The sequence below is a fragment of the Orcinus orca genome, chromosome 17, assembly GCF_937001465.1.
Source record: "Orcinus orca chromosome 17, mOrcOrc1.1, whole genome shotgun sequence".
NCBI lineage: Eukaryota > Metazoa > Chordata > Mammalia > Artiodactyla > Delphinidae > Orcinus > Orcinus orca.
In genome coordinates this window covers 53071178-53086550 of record NC_064575.1, presented here as the reverse complement: position 1 = coordinate 53086550, position 15373 = coordinate 53071178, and the positions used below count along the sequence as shown (strand labels likewise).

The 15373-nt window shown below is 39.6% G+C and overlaps 1 protein-coding gene across 6 annotated transcripts in view; it reads left to right on the top strand.

Moving 5' to 3' along the window:
- Window positions 1-15373, top strand: part of NCALD (neurocalcin delta) — a 427559-nt gene that overhangs the window by 123679 nt on the left and 288507 nt on the right. For all 6 annotated transcript variants that reach the window (XM_049700164.1, XM_033438174.2, XM_033438175.2 and 3 more), the window contains exon 2: window positions 12459-12511. The gene's annotated coding sequence lies outside the window, so the exon portion shown is untranslated. The remainder of the gene's footprint in view (window positions 1-12458; window positions 12512-15373) is intronic.

Genomic DNA, 15373 nt, shown 5'->3' with positions numbered 1-15373 from the left:
TAACCATTATCGAGGTTTTAGTAGTAATCACCCAAATGGGCATCCTTAGGTACTATAGTTTAACAGCTTTTGAAAATGAATTTACTCATCAAAAAAACACTGCTACACCATTCTTTTTATCTATAGATTCCTGATCCATCCTTTTCTTTTCCTTATAGTTTATCTGTGGATGAACCCAGCCTTCTGACCTGTAGAGTTTCTCGTAGTCGTGGCACATTTCACTGTGTTCCTGTCTTCTGTATTGCTGTAGAGTAGTAGCTGGATTTAGAGGCTTGATCAGACTCAGATACAATTCCTTTGGCAACACTGTAAGAGTGTTCTTCCGTCTGGAAGCGTGTGATATCTGTCTTGTCCTTTTTGTGATGTTAACTATTGTTGATGCTCAATGCTTAGATTCATTTATTTGTTGGGGTTGGTAAAATGGTGATATTCTAATTTAGACTTTTTTTTTTCACTTATCAGGTGGAATACTTTTATAAAGAATTTCTTCCCCTCATCTATTTTTTGATTATCCAGTGGTATAGTTCACATAGGAGAGACAAGATAAATATTTGACTCTTTTATTTACCAAGTTTCAAAATCATGAATCTGGTTCCCTTTCATCCTCCAAAGGTGTGTGTGTGTGTGTGTGTGTGTGTGTGTGTGTGTGTGTGTGTGTGTGTGTGTGTGTGTGTGTGTGTGTGTGTGTGTGTGTATGACTTTGTGGACTTAAGCATATTTGATGGGTTCCATTTAATTGCAGTTATCTTTTTGGAAGCTCAAAGCCCAGTAGAAGCCTCTTAAAGTTGGCTCCTGTTTATTTTTCCTGGATGCCCTTTGTAGATATAAAACTCCATGGACTGAAAACTCAAGAACTACTTCTCTAGACCAACCTTTTCTCCATTCATTTATGGCCTTAACTGACCAGGGAATATATTTAAAGAGCGGGCACACCCTCTATAGAAAGGGAATATGTGCTTTCTGTTTACAAATATTCCTGGCTTTGTATCTAGAGCCCAGAGCACTGGCTTCCTGTTGGGCTATTCTCCTCTGAAAAGGAGATTGCTTTGCCAGTGTTGTCCACCTTTTCCGGAAAGATTTGATATTAATAGTTTTTCTCTAGAATGACTTATTCTTCTATGAAGCATGTGCTCTTGCCTAGTCAAATATCTGGAATAAAATTAAAAACAGCTGAAACACTTACTCCCCCCCACCCTTAAAATTCTCTGTGTAATCCAATAAATAACTGTGAATTAACCTTTGGGAAAAATAAATTAATCTTATTAAATGTGAGATTGCCTCAGGCTTCTTTGTGTGTGGTAGAAGGACTTGCATTCAAAATGTGCTGTGCCTTGAAAATGTAATTTCCTATCCTCAAAGGAGATTTATCATATCCCTCCTCTCTTGGTAACTTGCTTTTCCTTTAGCTCAAATGCTGTGCTTTCTGTTTTCATCTTCTCAAGCTTGGACAATTCTGAACATTTTAACCCTCTCAGTTCTGTTTCTGTGACAGTCACTTTCTGGCAACAGGGCTCCTGTGAGTTTATGGTGAAAAATTGACAGAAGAAGTAATACTTGAGCCAGCATACAAAACAGAACCTCCCACAGGAGAGAATAAAAGTGGTTTTGAGAAGCTTATGGCATCAGTATCGGTGACAGTTTTCTTTTGGTTTATATTATTCATGTTTCCAGGCCGGGTAATATTGATTTACTCTTCTGGAAGAGGTCTGTCTGATTCTCCGGGCTTAAGTCCTTAGCCTGATATTTAAGGCCCTCCACAGTCTTATTACCATCCTCCCCCACAAACCCTCAGTGACTCCCTATTGCCTGTTGGACTGAGTGCGTACTTTCCCTACGGTTCCAGTTTACCTCCCCAAGCTCATCTCCTTGGCTTTCCTGTGGACACCTCTTCAGATCAGCTATATTAGATTGCTTCCATTTCCCTGGTATACCCCCCGCTTTCCTACCTTGGCTTTCACTCACATAATTCCTTCCATTTGGAATGACCTTGTCTCCCATCTCTACCTGCAGAAATCTTATTATTTTAAAACCAACTTGAAATTCCTCCTCACCCAGGAATTTCTTTCTGATTCCTCCAAAGGAATTACTTCATTCCTCCTTTGAACTCCCAAGCAATTTGTTTATGCAGTTGCTTTGTATTATTTTGTTATATGGGTAAAGATGGCTGTTGCCATCATTTATGTATTTGTCTGATACACTTGCTTATGGGGTACAAATAGGATGAACATGTATCCAGATGTTCTTGAGACAGTTCCAGTTTTCCTTGGACAGTCTCAGTACAGGTGCTGTCCTACTACCTTGTCTGATTAGTCCCCTCTTGCATTCTCAAAAGTGTCTTGATTTGAATGATAAATGACCAGTCACCCTTGGAAGAAGTAACTGGGGGATTGAGGCTGCCTCATACTCATGCTTGAATCACCGGTCATTTAGCAGGAGGGGTGGTGGAATCCATATATGGTGGGCAAAGAAGTTCACAAAAAGGAGACTGTCTTGTGCTGTGGGGCAGGGACCACATTGCAGAGGCCATCAGGAAATGCTAAGGAGATGAGTTTTGACTCCTGCCAGAGCTAGTCCTCCTAATGGCACTGCCCAGAGCTATTACTTTCCCATCAGAAAGTTAGATTCCCTGAGGGTTTAATAAACAATTTCTCCCAACATGAAAAGCTGTGGGCATTGTTTCCCCCTTGGGTCAGTGCAGTTAGAGCTTCAAAGGAGAATACTTGGGCATTGTGTGGAATATTTAATACACAAGTGAAAGGCATCTTATTTATTTACTTGTTATTTATTTATTTTCCACTCCTTTTTATTTTTAAAATTAGCCTACAGAAAAGTTGACAGAATAGTACACAGTCATAGTCCCTTCATTTTGCTACATGTGCTTTTCCTCTCTTGCTTGTTCCATATATAGACGCATTGGATTAAGTTTGTGTTAAAGTAAGATTTATGTATAAATGTTCACATTCTCTTTCTGAATCACTTGAATGTTGGTTTGAGGACATCATGATGCTTCACCCTTAAATACTTCCACATGTTTCTCCTAAGAATATGACATTCTTCTACATAACCACAATGTCATTACTACACCCAAGACAATTAACTGTAATTCCACAAAATCATCTAATATACAGTCCATATTCAAATGTCTTCAAACAGGTTTTGGATCCTGAATCCATTGGCTCCATTATGTCTCTTTCATCTCTTTTAATCTTGCATAGTCTCTGTGCCTGTTTTCGGTGTTTGTGCGACACATATTTTTGACATACAGTGTTTGAAATTCTTTCCCCCCTCACTCTTTAAAGAATTTTGCCTTTACCCACTTAGATTCTTCTAAAGAAAGTTGCATCATTGCCAGATCTGCTCTCTCCTTTTTTGAATTTACTGATGAAGAATCCAGAGATGGGTTAATGGGCTAGAGGAAATGAGGGGTGGGAGGAGGGGTGTGTTACTTGGAAGTTGGTCCTGAGGCTTTAGAAAGGCCTGAGTTCCTCTCCTACTGCCCACCCCTCACTCTGTAGCTCTGAGATATGGGGGCTTGGAGAGGAGTGGAAGGAACTTTGAAGAAGTATTGTTGTGAGTTGTGTATTGGAGTTAGGTATTGGAGTTGTGTGAGTTAGGTATTGGATTCTCTTTAGTGTTCTTCCAGAACCAGGAAAGATGATGCTTATTAGTCACTTGTGGACTATATTTCCCTGAATGTGACATTCCCCCAAGATGAGGCTTCAGGGGAAACCAGTATTTATTCTGCTCAGTCTTTTCTCTTCAAAGGAGAAATCATTAACTCCCATAGAGAGAGAAAGCTTTTTTATGGCTGTGGTCTTAAGCCTTAGAATGTCTTAAGAGGATTTTATCATATCACAGAGTTTTATCATCCAAATTGGGACACGTTTGAGAGTGAAACATTTATAGTGAATATGAAATAATTATTGATAGTGAAATAATTATTTTGGGGCCATATGCTTAAGTCAGAATGGTGTCAGGCAAACCAAAATATATGGGTACCCTGGTTATATATGCCTGTTGTTTGCACCACAGTTTATCTTGTCCAAATGGATAAAAGTTATAAATAAACATGATGGAAAAAATGAATGCATGTACACTACTATACATAAGTATTAGATTAAACCATATGAAACTGCCTTATAAAAGTAGCAATTTCATGAGCTATCTATAGAGATTTCAAAATTTTGGCGTGTCTGCTGTTTATTTCTTTGAGTAGTAAATTCTTTGAGGATAAAAATCATTCAGTTTTCACTCTGTTATTTATTTTTCATTCATTTATTCATTAAACATTTATTGAGCACCTACAACATGCAGGCACTCTGCTAGATGCTGGGGATAGATCAGTGGCACAGAGCCGGGTACCTGCTACGCAAGAGCAATATAATGTATTTGTGCCCTTTTCTCTATTCTAGTTAGAATTGAGCATAAATATCAAAGCATAGTAGGTTCATGTTTGTTATTTGATGTCAAAAAAACCCTAAAATACAAATTGAAGTACAAAATGTTTTTGCTGCCATTCTTGTGGCACCCTCATAAATTGATATCTGAGGACGTATGTCCCTGTGTATCCTTTTCATTGTGCAATAAGGATTCACATGCCTCAAAGACATGAAAAGATTTTTGCAAGGAGAACCGGAAGGAGCTTAGAGCAGAAGAAGAATGACATGGAAGTGCATTAGGCATCATGGGTGCTCTGATTTAAGTCTGCTCAGGGACCTGTCTGAGCTGCAAGGGAGGACGTGATCCTTAGCTGCTCGGTGGGAATTAGTGGAAAGTTATTCATAGAAGCACTGAGGCTGGAGATACCATGCATTGGCTTAAAATTTTTATTGAGTGCTAGGCCTCTAGAGATTAACTTTGGGCCTAAACCATCCCTACTTCACAGAGGTAAGTGTCCATTGAGGATGGTGGGCTTTGAGCTAATTACCACAAAAGTAAGCATATAGCTATCAGTCGTGATAAGTGCAATAAGGGAAAAGAATAGCAGGTTGCAGAGTATGTAGGAGAAAGACCAAATTTGGGGGTCAGGGAAGGTCTCTTTGCGGGAACCACCTTGAACTTGAGACTCAAAGGAGGAGGGCAGCAGACCCCACAGAGGGTTGTACAGCTGGAGCTGAGCAGTGGAGGAGGAGGGTAGTGCCAGGTGAGGATAAGGAATTTTCATCTTGAAAGAAGTAGAATTGTTAGATGGACCCTTTCGGAGATGTGGTGGCAAGGGGTTGATCAATTAGGACATGGAGACCTGAATATCACAATGGAAATGAATCAATGGAAAACTGTAAGCAGTTTGACAAGGCTGGGATGTGGAGTGTGAAGCAGGACACCATCTTGAATATTGAGTTCTTACGCTTTGAAGGCTTTGAAGAGTGGGTATGAGTGGGGTAATGACGTATCAAATGTGCATTTGAGAAAGAGAACTCTCAAGGATGGATGAATTAGTTGAAGACATCAAAGACTGGAAGACCTTGCAATTGTCTAACAGATAGGGGATGAGGTTTGATCTAAGGTAGTGGCAGTAAAGAGACAGAATAGGAGACTAAGATGCTCAATAAGCACAATCTATAGAATTTGGTTATTGACGAGAGGAGAAAGTGGAGGGGTATTAAATGATGTTCAGGTTCCTGGCTCGTGTGATTAATGGAAAGGGATAGCAAGAGGGGGACCAGTTTGGGCAACAGACGATGAGTTAGAATTGTCCCTGATAAGTGCCAAGTGTTTGTGGGAGATCCAGCCTGATGTTACCTAAGTAGCTGATTGGTTAATGTTTTCTGAGGTCGATGAAATTCTCTCTGAATATTTATTTTTATTTTTTATTTTTTGCGGTACGCGGGCCTCTCGCTGCTGTGGCCTCTCCCGTTGCGGAGCAGAGGCTCCGGACGCGCAGGCTCAGCGGCCATGGCTCACGGGCCCAGCCGCTCCGCGGCATGTGGGATCCTCCCGGACCAGGGCATGAACCCGTGTCCCCTGCATCAGCAGGCGGACTCTTAACCACTGCGCCACCAGGGAAGCCCTCTCTGAATATTTTTGATACGTTAACATGGTATCTTTTGAGAGAGTTGGAAGCATTCAAACTACTTATAAAAGGGTTCTTGAATTTTACAACTGACAGATTGCTTTATTTTGAATTACTCATGACAGACTTATTTTTTTGTGTTTGAGAGACATTTGACTTTGTCACAGTTCTGAAAATATGTTATTTCTGGTATGTTTAGATGGTGGGTTTTCAAGAATGGTTAAATATTACAACTAGACTTGCTGCGTTTTGTTTTTCCCATTCAGTTTCCCGTTAAATATACAAGCATAACATCTGGCAATCTTCTTTTTAAGGACTGTAGAAAAAGAATAGCAAGGATTAGATTTAGCACTTGACAAATCATCCAGTTGTAATATTTTCGTCTAGAGTTGAGTTCGAAGCTGACTGAAATGTCCACGTCAGGAGCAACACTGTGTAATGTCACAGAGGAGTCACTTAGGAGAATTCCTAATATGGTCGGGCATTCTTTAGATGCATGGAATCGCCCATTTGTGCGGTATCATCTGAGATGGGAATGCAGCCCTAACACATCAAGGCCAGAATGACAGAATCTGCAGAGTACTTCCTGTCTGTAATTTGTCAGGCTACAGCCTTGTTGGCTGATGATGGCAATTCTTCCTTCTTTGCTTCATTTTTCAATGGCAGATCCTTGGACCCTGAACTGGAATGTCCCTTTCCCAGTTTGAAAGTCAAATATTCTTAGAAATGGAAGGGACTTTGATAATTATCTTCATCCAAACCCCTGGCATTTTTGCAGATGAGGAAAACGAGACACAGAGAGGTTAACAATTTGACCACAGCCATCCAGCTAGTGACTGAACCCTCTGGCCCAGCTAGACGCCTCTCTCAGAATGGGCAGGATGGCAGCCTCCCGCTTCCTTTTAGTTTGTTATTTGCCAGAACTTAAGAGTCTTTCTTCACTTTATAAAGCCTCTGGGAAATAGTCTAACTCCTTTGAAAGAAGAAAAGACATGTTTACTCAGAAAACTTATTTTTGTTTTTTTGCATATGGGTTTTTGTTCTGAGGCAGTGTGACTGCCCTCTCTTCTGAGAGACCTTTCACCACACAGCGTGACATCTCTCTAATGGCTGGTGCAGCCCAGTTGGACATCTGTATAACAGTCACAGCAAAACCCCATGCATTTTGGAGCATGGCAGCGCCTCTGAACTCGGGATGCTAGATGCTAGAATGCTAGAATCTGATCAGCACCGTTGCCTGGGTCTTTAGGGTGAGTGATACCAGGAACTTCTTTAGAAGCAACTGTTTATCAAACTTTCAAAAGGATCATTGATTGTTAAAATTAAAAATCTCAGAGCTCTGTCCTAGGACTGAGCACCCCTGTGAGTCCTGAGCACCCATGGGGCTTCGCTGCTGCTGCAGGGCAGGCAGGCGGAAAGGGGGGCACAGCTAAGGGAAAGGGGGGAGATCCAAAGATGAGTTATGAGTGGGAAGAGGAAAAGAGCCCCTACGGTGCTGACCATCTACTGCCTCAGCATGGTGGGGAAAGGATTTGGGAGCCCTTTTCTCAGGACCCACAATGTCTACTTGGTCCCAGCTTTCTCTCCATACTTTCTGGCCTGGGTGTGGGGTGGTGGGCCGGAGCAGGTGGTAAGCATTGCTCTGGCTCGTCATGTTGTCTGTTCTCTGAGACGCCAAGTGCTTGGGTTTAGAACGCCAAGAGACTTTATTTTGCTTCTGTTGGAATGTCTCTTCTGTGAGACAGTGGACACTGCAGGAGCCTCCTTCCGGAAAAAGGGAAGAATCTCAGGGGATAAGACCAGGAGGGAGAAGCATCAATTACTAGCTCAAAACAGAATCCCACATTTGTAAGAGCTCAGTTAAAGAAAAACGGGCTGTCGAGAGTAATCTTCTCAACCTGAGCTGTTTCCAAAAGCAGCAAGTGGGTGCTGCTATCTGAGCTAAGCACAGAATGATGAGAAAATGCATACTGGTGGATTTTCCTCAAATCTTTAGAGTAAACAGAATTTTTTTCTTGCTATAGCAAACTTAATTCTGTACCAAAATGGTCACAGAATACTGCAGCTCTGTGGCAACTCAGACATGATCCTAGATGAACATGCTCTGTCCTTCCAGATCCCTTCTCCCCGCTTCTGCACGCTGTTTTGGGTCCTGGGAGGCTAGTGTCCATGGATCACATCAATCACTTATTTGGCCAATGGGAAGTCCTGCTTTACCATCCCTTGATGGTTTCTTTAATCCTGTCTACACTTTGTAAATAATCCCCTTAATAAAAACTCCCATTTGAGTGTGTAATCTCTTTCATGCTGGGACCCTGAACTGATAAATCATCTAATCCTATATGACCATTTTACAGATGAGGAAACTGAGGCACAGAAAAGCCCACTGACTTTTCCAGTGGTGTCCCTTTCCTCCTCCTTTTCCCAGCCATGATTGAGTATTCACAAGTGAGACCTTGAATGCTGGACTGAGGATGAGATAACCTCTGAAACTAGAGTCTGCTCTGCTCTAATGTGATGACACATTTCTAAAAAACTTCCATTTATTTAAAAACTGTGCCCTTAAAAATGCTATTTTAAAAGACACAGACATAGAGAATGGATTTGAGGCCATGGGGAGGGGGAAGGGTAAGCTGGGACGAAGTGAGAGAGTAGCATTGACATATATACACTATCAAATGTAAAATAGGTAGCTAGTGGGAAGCAGCTGCATGGCACAGGGAGATCAGCTCGGTGCTTTGTGACCACCTAGAGGGGTGGGATAAGGAGGGTGGGAGGGAGATGCAAGAGGGAGGGGATATGGGGATATACATACATATGCATATAGCTGATTCACTTTGTTATACAGCAGAAACTAACACAACACTGTAAAGCAGTTATACTCCAATAAAGATGTTAAAAAAATGCTGTTTTATGTGGTATATGCATACAATGGAATATTACTCAGCCTTAAAAAAGAAGGTAATCCTGTCATATGCAACAACATGGATGAACCTTGAGGATGTTATGTGAAGTGAAATCAGCCAGTACTGCATGATTTCGCTTACATGAGTTATCAAAATAGTCGAACTCATAGAAGCAGAAAGCAGAGTGGTGGTTGCCAGGGGCTGGGGGAGAGGCAGAAAAGCGGAGTTGCTATTCGATGGGCATGAAGTTTCAGTTATGCAAGGTGAATAAGTTCTAGAGATCTGTGGTACAGCACTGTGCTGGTAATTAACAAGACTGTATTACACAGTTAAACATTCAAGAAGATAGATCTCATGTTCTGTTTTTTTCTTTAACCACAAAAAAAGAAGCAAAAAAAGTATTTTAATAGGTCAAAAAGTAGTTAGAGAAAGGAGTCCCCCTGGGGGGACACTGTCCATGGGGGCATGGCTGGGCCAGCGGAGAGGCAGGAAATGCCTTCTTCCTCCAGGGTGGAAGCACCTGCTGCAGGACTGGGCTGGAGGAGCATGGGCTGAACTTATCTCCACCCTCCTCTCAACTCATGCCTCCTGCACCCATCTCCCAACATGTGAGGAGCCTCTGACCATGAGTGAGTGATTGAGTGTGTGTGTGTGTGTGTGTGTGTGTGTGTGTGTGTGAGAGAGAGAGAGAGAGAGAGAGAGAGAGTGAGACAGAGAGAGAGATGGGTTGGGAAGGAGAGGGAGAGAATGAATTTGCATTCTTCCTTTTATTAACTTTCCCAAGTTCTCTTGAAGAATCTTTTTTGACCTCTCGTATTTCATTGATTCTAAGACACGTTTTATTTTTTTCACATTTTAATACTCTGATACCAGGATGGGTCATACACTCGAAAGCATCTTTCATTGCTGTTGGTCAGGCGATGGTTGTGCTGCAGCTTCATTGTCCATGCGTGTGTGAACTTGGTAGTTCTGGTTGCATGATAACACGAGTGAAACTGCTCATTGTTTCAGTCAGCAGTCCATTCCATGATCATCTGAGGAAGGAATGTGGTCCTAGGTGTTGACTGAACTCTTCTGCTGACACCTGTTAGCAAGATTTTCTTGCCAGCATCAACACTGTGGAAAAGCATTAGAAGCTTAGAAGAAAATCCCAGATGCAATACTTGAGCACTCCTTTAAGAAATGCTGCATCACTAAATCTCTTGGTGGTATAGAGGACAATATTGTGTGGAAAAACACAGTCATTGGACCCTGTGGCAAAAGTGATTCAGAAGAGTGGGTTTTAGATTTTTTGATGATGGCCATTCTGACTGGTGTGAGATGATATCTCATTGTAGTTTTGATCTGCATTTCTCTAATGATTAGTGATGTTGAGCATCCTTTCATGTGTTGTTGGCAATCTGTATGTCTTCTTTGGAGAAATGTCTATTTAGGTCTTCTGCCCATTTTAGGATTGGGTTGTTTGTTTTTTTGCTATTGAGCTGCATGAGCTGCTTGTAAATTTTGGAGATTAATCCTTTGTCAGTTGCTTCATTTGCAAATATTTTCTCCCATTCTGAGGGTTGTCTTTTGGTCTTGTTTATGGTTTCCTTTGCTGTGCAAAAGCTTTTAAGTGTGGAGAAAAGGGAACACTCTTGCACTGTTGGTGGGAATGTAAATTGATAACAGCCAATATGGAGAACAGTATGGAGGTTCCTTAAAAAACTAAAAATAGAACTACCATACGAACCAGCAATCCCACTACTGGGCATATACCTGAGAAAACCATAATTCAAAAAGAATCATGTACCAAAATGTTCATTGCAGTTCTATTTACGATAGCCAGGACATGGAAGCAACCTAAGTGTCCATCATTGGATGAATGGATAAAGAAGATGTGGCACATATATACAATGGAATATTACTCAGCCATAAAAAGAAATGAAATTGAGATATTTGTAGTGAGGTGGATGGACTTAGAGTCTGTCATACAGAGTGAAGTAAGTCAGAAAGAGAAAAATAAATACCATATGCTAACACATATATATAGAATCTAAGAAAAATAAAAAAGGTCATGAAGAACCTAGGGGCAAGACAGGAATAAAGACACAGACCTACTAGAGAGTGGACTTGAGGACACGGGGAGGGGGAAGGGTAAGCTGGGACAAAGTGAGAGAGTGGCATGGACATATATATACTACTAAACGTAAAATAGATAGCTAGTGGGAAGCAGCCGCATAGCACAGGGAGATCAGCTAGGTGGTTTGTGACCACCTAGATGAGTGGGATAGGGAGGGTGGGAGGGAGGGAAACGCAAGAGGGAAGAGATATGGGAACATACGTATATGTATAACTGATTCACTTTGTTATAAAGCAGAAACTAACACACCATTGTAAAGCAATTATAGTGCAATTAAGATGTTAAAAAAAAAGAGTGGGTTTTGAATGTGATATCTAAATCAAATTGGAGCAACTAACCAATTTATTTCACTAATATTTTTACATTTTCATTTTTATGAATATAATAAAACCCATGCCTAAGTAAATCTAATAGAGCTTTTTCAATAAGTACAAGATAAAAATTCTAAATCTTAGTATTGTATCACAGTTTAATTTGCAACCATTTTTTCTTTCCTATTATTATGTAAAATAGCATTGTCTCTTACAACCAGTGAATCTTAATCAGTGAATTATGGTAATGAAGTAGGAAGTCAATTAAATTATCAGTATGAATCAAAAGATGAGTTGGAAAGCTAAGACCTGAGGAATAAGTTTAGTAATTCTTTTGCTCAATAAATGTTTATTAAGTGTCTACTGTGAGACCAGTGCTGGGATAGGCATGAGGATACAGCTGTGAACAAAGCAGATATGATCTCTGGGTGCACAGGGAAGACAAGATATATTGAATAAATAGTTGCATGTACGATATTACAGAAGAAGACTTGCAGGCTTATTTGAAGTGTAAATAGAGGAGCTTAAGATGGTCAAGGGGAGCAGATGGCCTGAGTGAGGAAGTGACACTTAAGTGGAGAATGGAAGGACGAGTAGGAGTTAGCCAGGGGAAGAGGAGGGCGGTCCTGGCAGAGGGGATGGTGTGTGTGAAAGCTGGGACGTGCCAAGGAGTGAGGGGCTGAAGCAAGTCCAGTGTAGTAGGAGCCCAGACAGTGCTACGGGGATGAGAGACAAGGCTAGAGAAGTAGGTAGGCATCAGATCATGAAGGGCCTTATAAGTCGTGCCAAGGAGCTTGGCCTTTATCCTGTGGATAAGAGGAAGCTGTGGAAGGGGTTTCAGGAGGGGTGTGGTATGTCATGCTCAGATTTTAGAATTTCACTCTGGCTGCTGTGCAAAAATGGGGTGCTGTAGATCAAGGGCAGATGAAGGGAGCATGGCTGTAGTCACCTTCACTTGATTTGAGACATGGTAGCTGGGAGGGGTAGAAGATATCAAATGATGCAAGGGAATCCTGCAGCAAGCAATAGCCCCCATCACTGACTGCCTTCCTCAGATATTACATCCTTAATTCCTGATAACCTGAAGATAATAACTTTATTTTTGACAGAGTGACGACTTCTGACTTGAGCCTGCAGTGTGCTTTGAGAGATCTTCCGCCAGGTAAGTGCAGAACAAATTTCCTCAGATTTATAAACGATACTTTTCTCCCAAGACTTTCCTAAGACTCAAATCCAACATCTTATTTAATCCTTACAACAGCCCTATAAGTTAGGTGTATTTTATTGAGACACAGAGAGGTTAGGCAACTTGATCAACATGCACAAAGACGTTCATCACAGCATAAATTATACTTGCCAAATAAAACGAAACGAGGAGAGAATCTAAGTATCCAACAGTAGGCAAATTGTGTTAAATCAGTTATGGCACATCATTTGATGGAGGAACTTTAATAATAGTCTATATCAGATTAAGAAGTTTCTTTTCTATTCCTAGTTTGCTAAAAGCAAGTTAGTTGTCCTGGGTGTTGAATTTTATTGAATGCTTTTCTAATCTACTGAGCTGATGAAATGATTTTTATTCTTCATCTAATCATGGTAATTTATATTAATTGATTTTCTAACATTAAATTACCTTGCATTTCTCAGACAAAATCAACTTGGTCATGATGCATTATCCTTTCTATATTTAGCTAAGATTTAGTTTTATCCTGAGATTGGATAAAATTTTTTTTTTCTGGTGTTTTCCTTGCCAGGAATGGTTTTCAAAATATTGCAATTGCTTGCTACTTGAATGTATGGGGGAATATGAGAGTAAAACAGTTGAGACCTGTTGTTTTCTTTGAGGGAAGAATTTTTACCTGCTGATTTAATTTCTGATTTATTTAGGTTTTCTGATTTCTTCCTGAGTCAGTTCTGGCACATTTTGTTTTTGGTTATATATACACATTTCTGTTGGATATGTATTGCAGCAAGGGAATTTCTGGATCATGGGGTAGGTGTGTGTTCAGCTTTAGAAGATACTATCAGTTTTTCAGAATGGTTCTATTAATTTAAAAATTTACATGCTAACCAGGAGTGTGTGAGAGTTCTGATGTCTCTGCATCCTTTCCAATACAAGGTATTTTCTGTTTTGTTGTTTGTTTGATTTTTCATTTAGTCTCTACTGCTAAGTGTGAAGTAGTAGCACAGTGTAGTTTTGATTTGTATTTCCCTGTAGACTAATGAAGTTGGATACTTTTTCATATGTTGATTGACCGTTTGAATATCTTGTTTTGTGAGAAGCCCTTTCAAGTCCCCCCCCCCCAAAAAAGGGAAGTGCTTATTCAGGTCTTCTGAAAAAAAATTGTGTTGCCTTATTGAATTGTAGACATTTTAATAATATGTATTCTGGATTTGAGGCCTTGGTAGGATATATATGTTGTAAATATCTACTTTTTTTCCCTGTGGTTTACCTTTTTACTCTTTTTATGATCAGAAATTTCTTTAAAATAGTGTAAATTATCCATTTTTTTTTCTTTGTGGTTGGTACTATTGTACCTATTTAAGAAATCTTGGCCTTATTCTAAGATCACAAAGAACTTTTATGTTTTCTTCTGAAAGCTATATTATTTTTCTTTTACATTTTGAGCCACGATCCGTCTGGAATTGGTTTTATTGTATATGATGTGAGGTAGAGGGTCAAGATTAATTTTTTCCATGTGGATACGCACTTGACCAGAAGCCATCCTTTTGTCATAGCACTATTTACCTATTTATTTATTTTGGTCAGGCTTACTGAGGTATAATGAACACACAGTAAAATTCATGCTCTTGAAATTTATGGTTTGATAAGCTTCACCAAAGTGTACCATCCTGAAACCGCCACCACAATCAGGATGCAGAATGTACCTAACACCTGAAAGAATGCTCCTTTGTAGTAACAATCACTGATCTGATTTCTGTCCCTAGATTTTTTTCTTTTTTCAGAATATATAAATGGGGTCATACAGTATGTAGCCTTTTGTTTTAGATTTCTTTAAAAAAAATCTCAAAGACTGTCAAAAATTCATCCATGTCATTGCTAGTACCAGTCATTTGTTCTTTTTTATTGCTGAGTAGAATTCCATTGTGTGGATGTACCACAATTTGTTTATCCATTAACCGATTGATGAACATTTGGGTTATTTATAGTTTTTGGCTCTTATGAATAAAGCTATTATAATTGCTCATTAATAGGTCTTTGTATGGATGTATGTTTTCATTTCTCTTGGGTAAACTACTAGGAGTAGGTTTATTGGGTCATATACTATATAGTATACTGGATTGTATACATTTAACATTATACAAAAAAAATCCCTCCAGCTGTTCCCAAAGTGACTGTGCCATTTTGCATTCCATTCGGCAATACATAAAATTTTATTGCCCCACAGTCTCTCCACCACTTGGTATAATCAGTCTCCATAATTTTAGCAATTTTGAGTTGGTTTGTAGTATTATCTTGTTGTAACTTTAATTCTCATTTCCCTAATGATTAATTATGTTGAACATCTTTTTATGTGCTTCTTTGCCATCTGCATATCTTCTTTAGTGGCGTGTCTGTTGAAATCAGTCACCCATTTTAAGAATTAAGTTATCTATCTTTATATTATTGAGCTATAATAGAATCTATTCCGGATACAAACCCTTTATCAAATGTGTGCTTTGCAAATACCTTTTCCCAGGCTGTGGCTTGTTTTTCATACTCTTAAAAGCATCATTCAAAGGGCAGAAATTTTTAATTTTCATGAAGTTCAATTTATCAATTTTTTCTTTGTTGGATAGCAGTTTTGTGTCCTAAGGAATCCTTGCTAAAAGCAAATATACAGAGATGTTCTTAATTTTTTTCTAGAAATTTTATAGTTAAAACTATAGTTAAACTATAGTTTAATATAGTTAAAACGTAAAAGTTTTGCATTTAGTTATATGACACATTTCGAGGTAGTTTTTGTATCTGGTGTGAGGTAAGGGTCATGGTTCAATTTTTTACATGAGTGTCCACATTTTC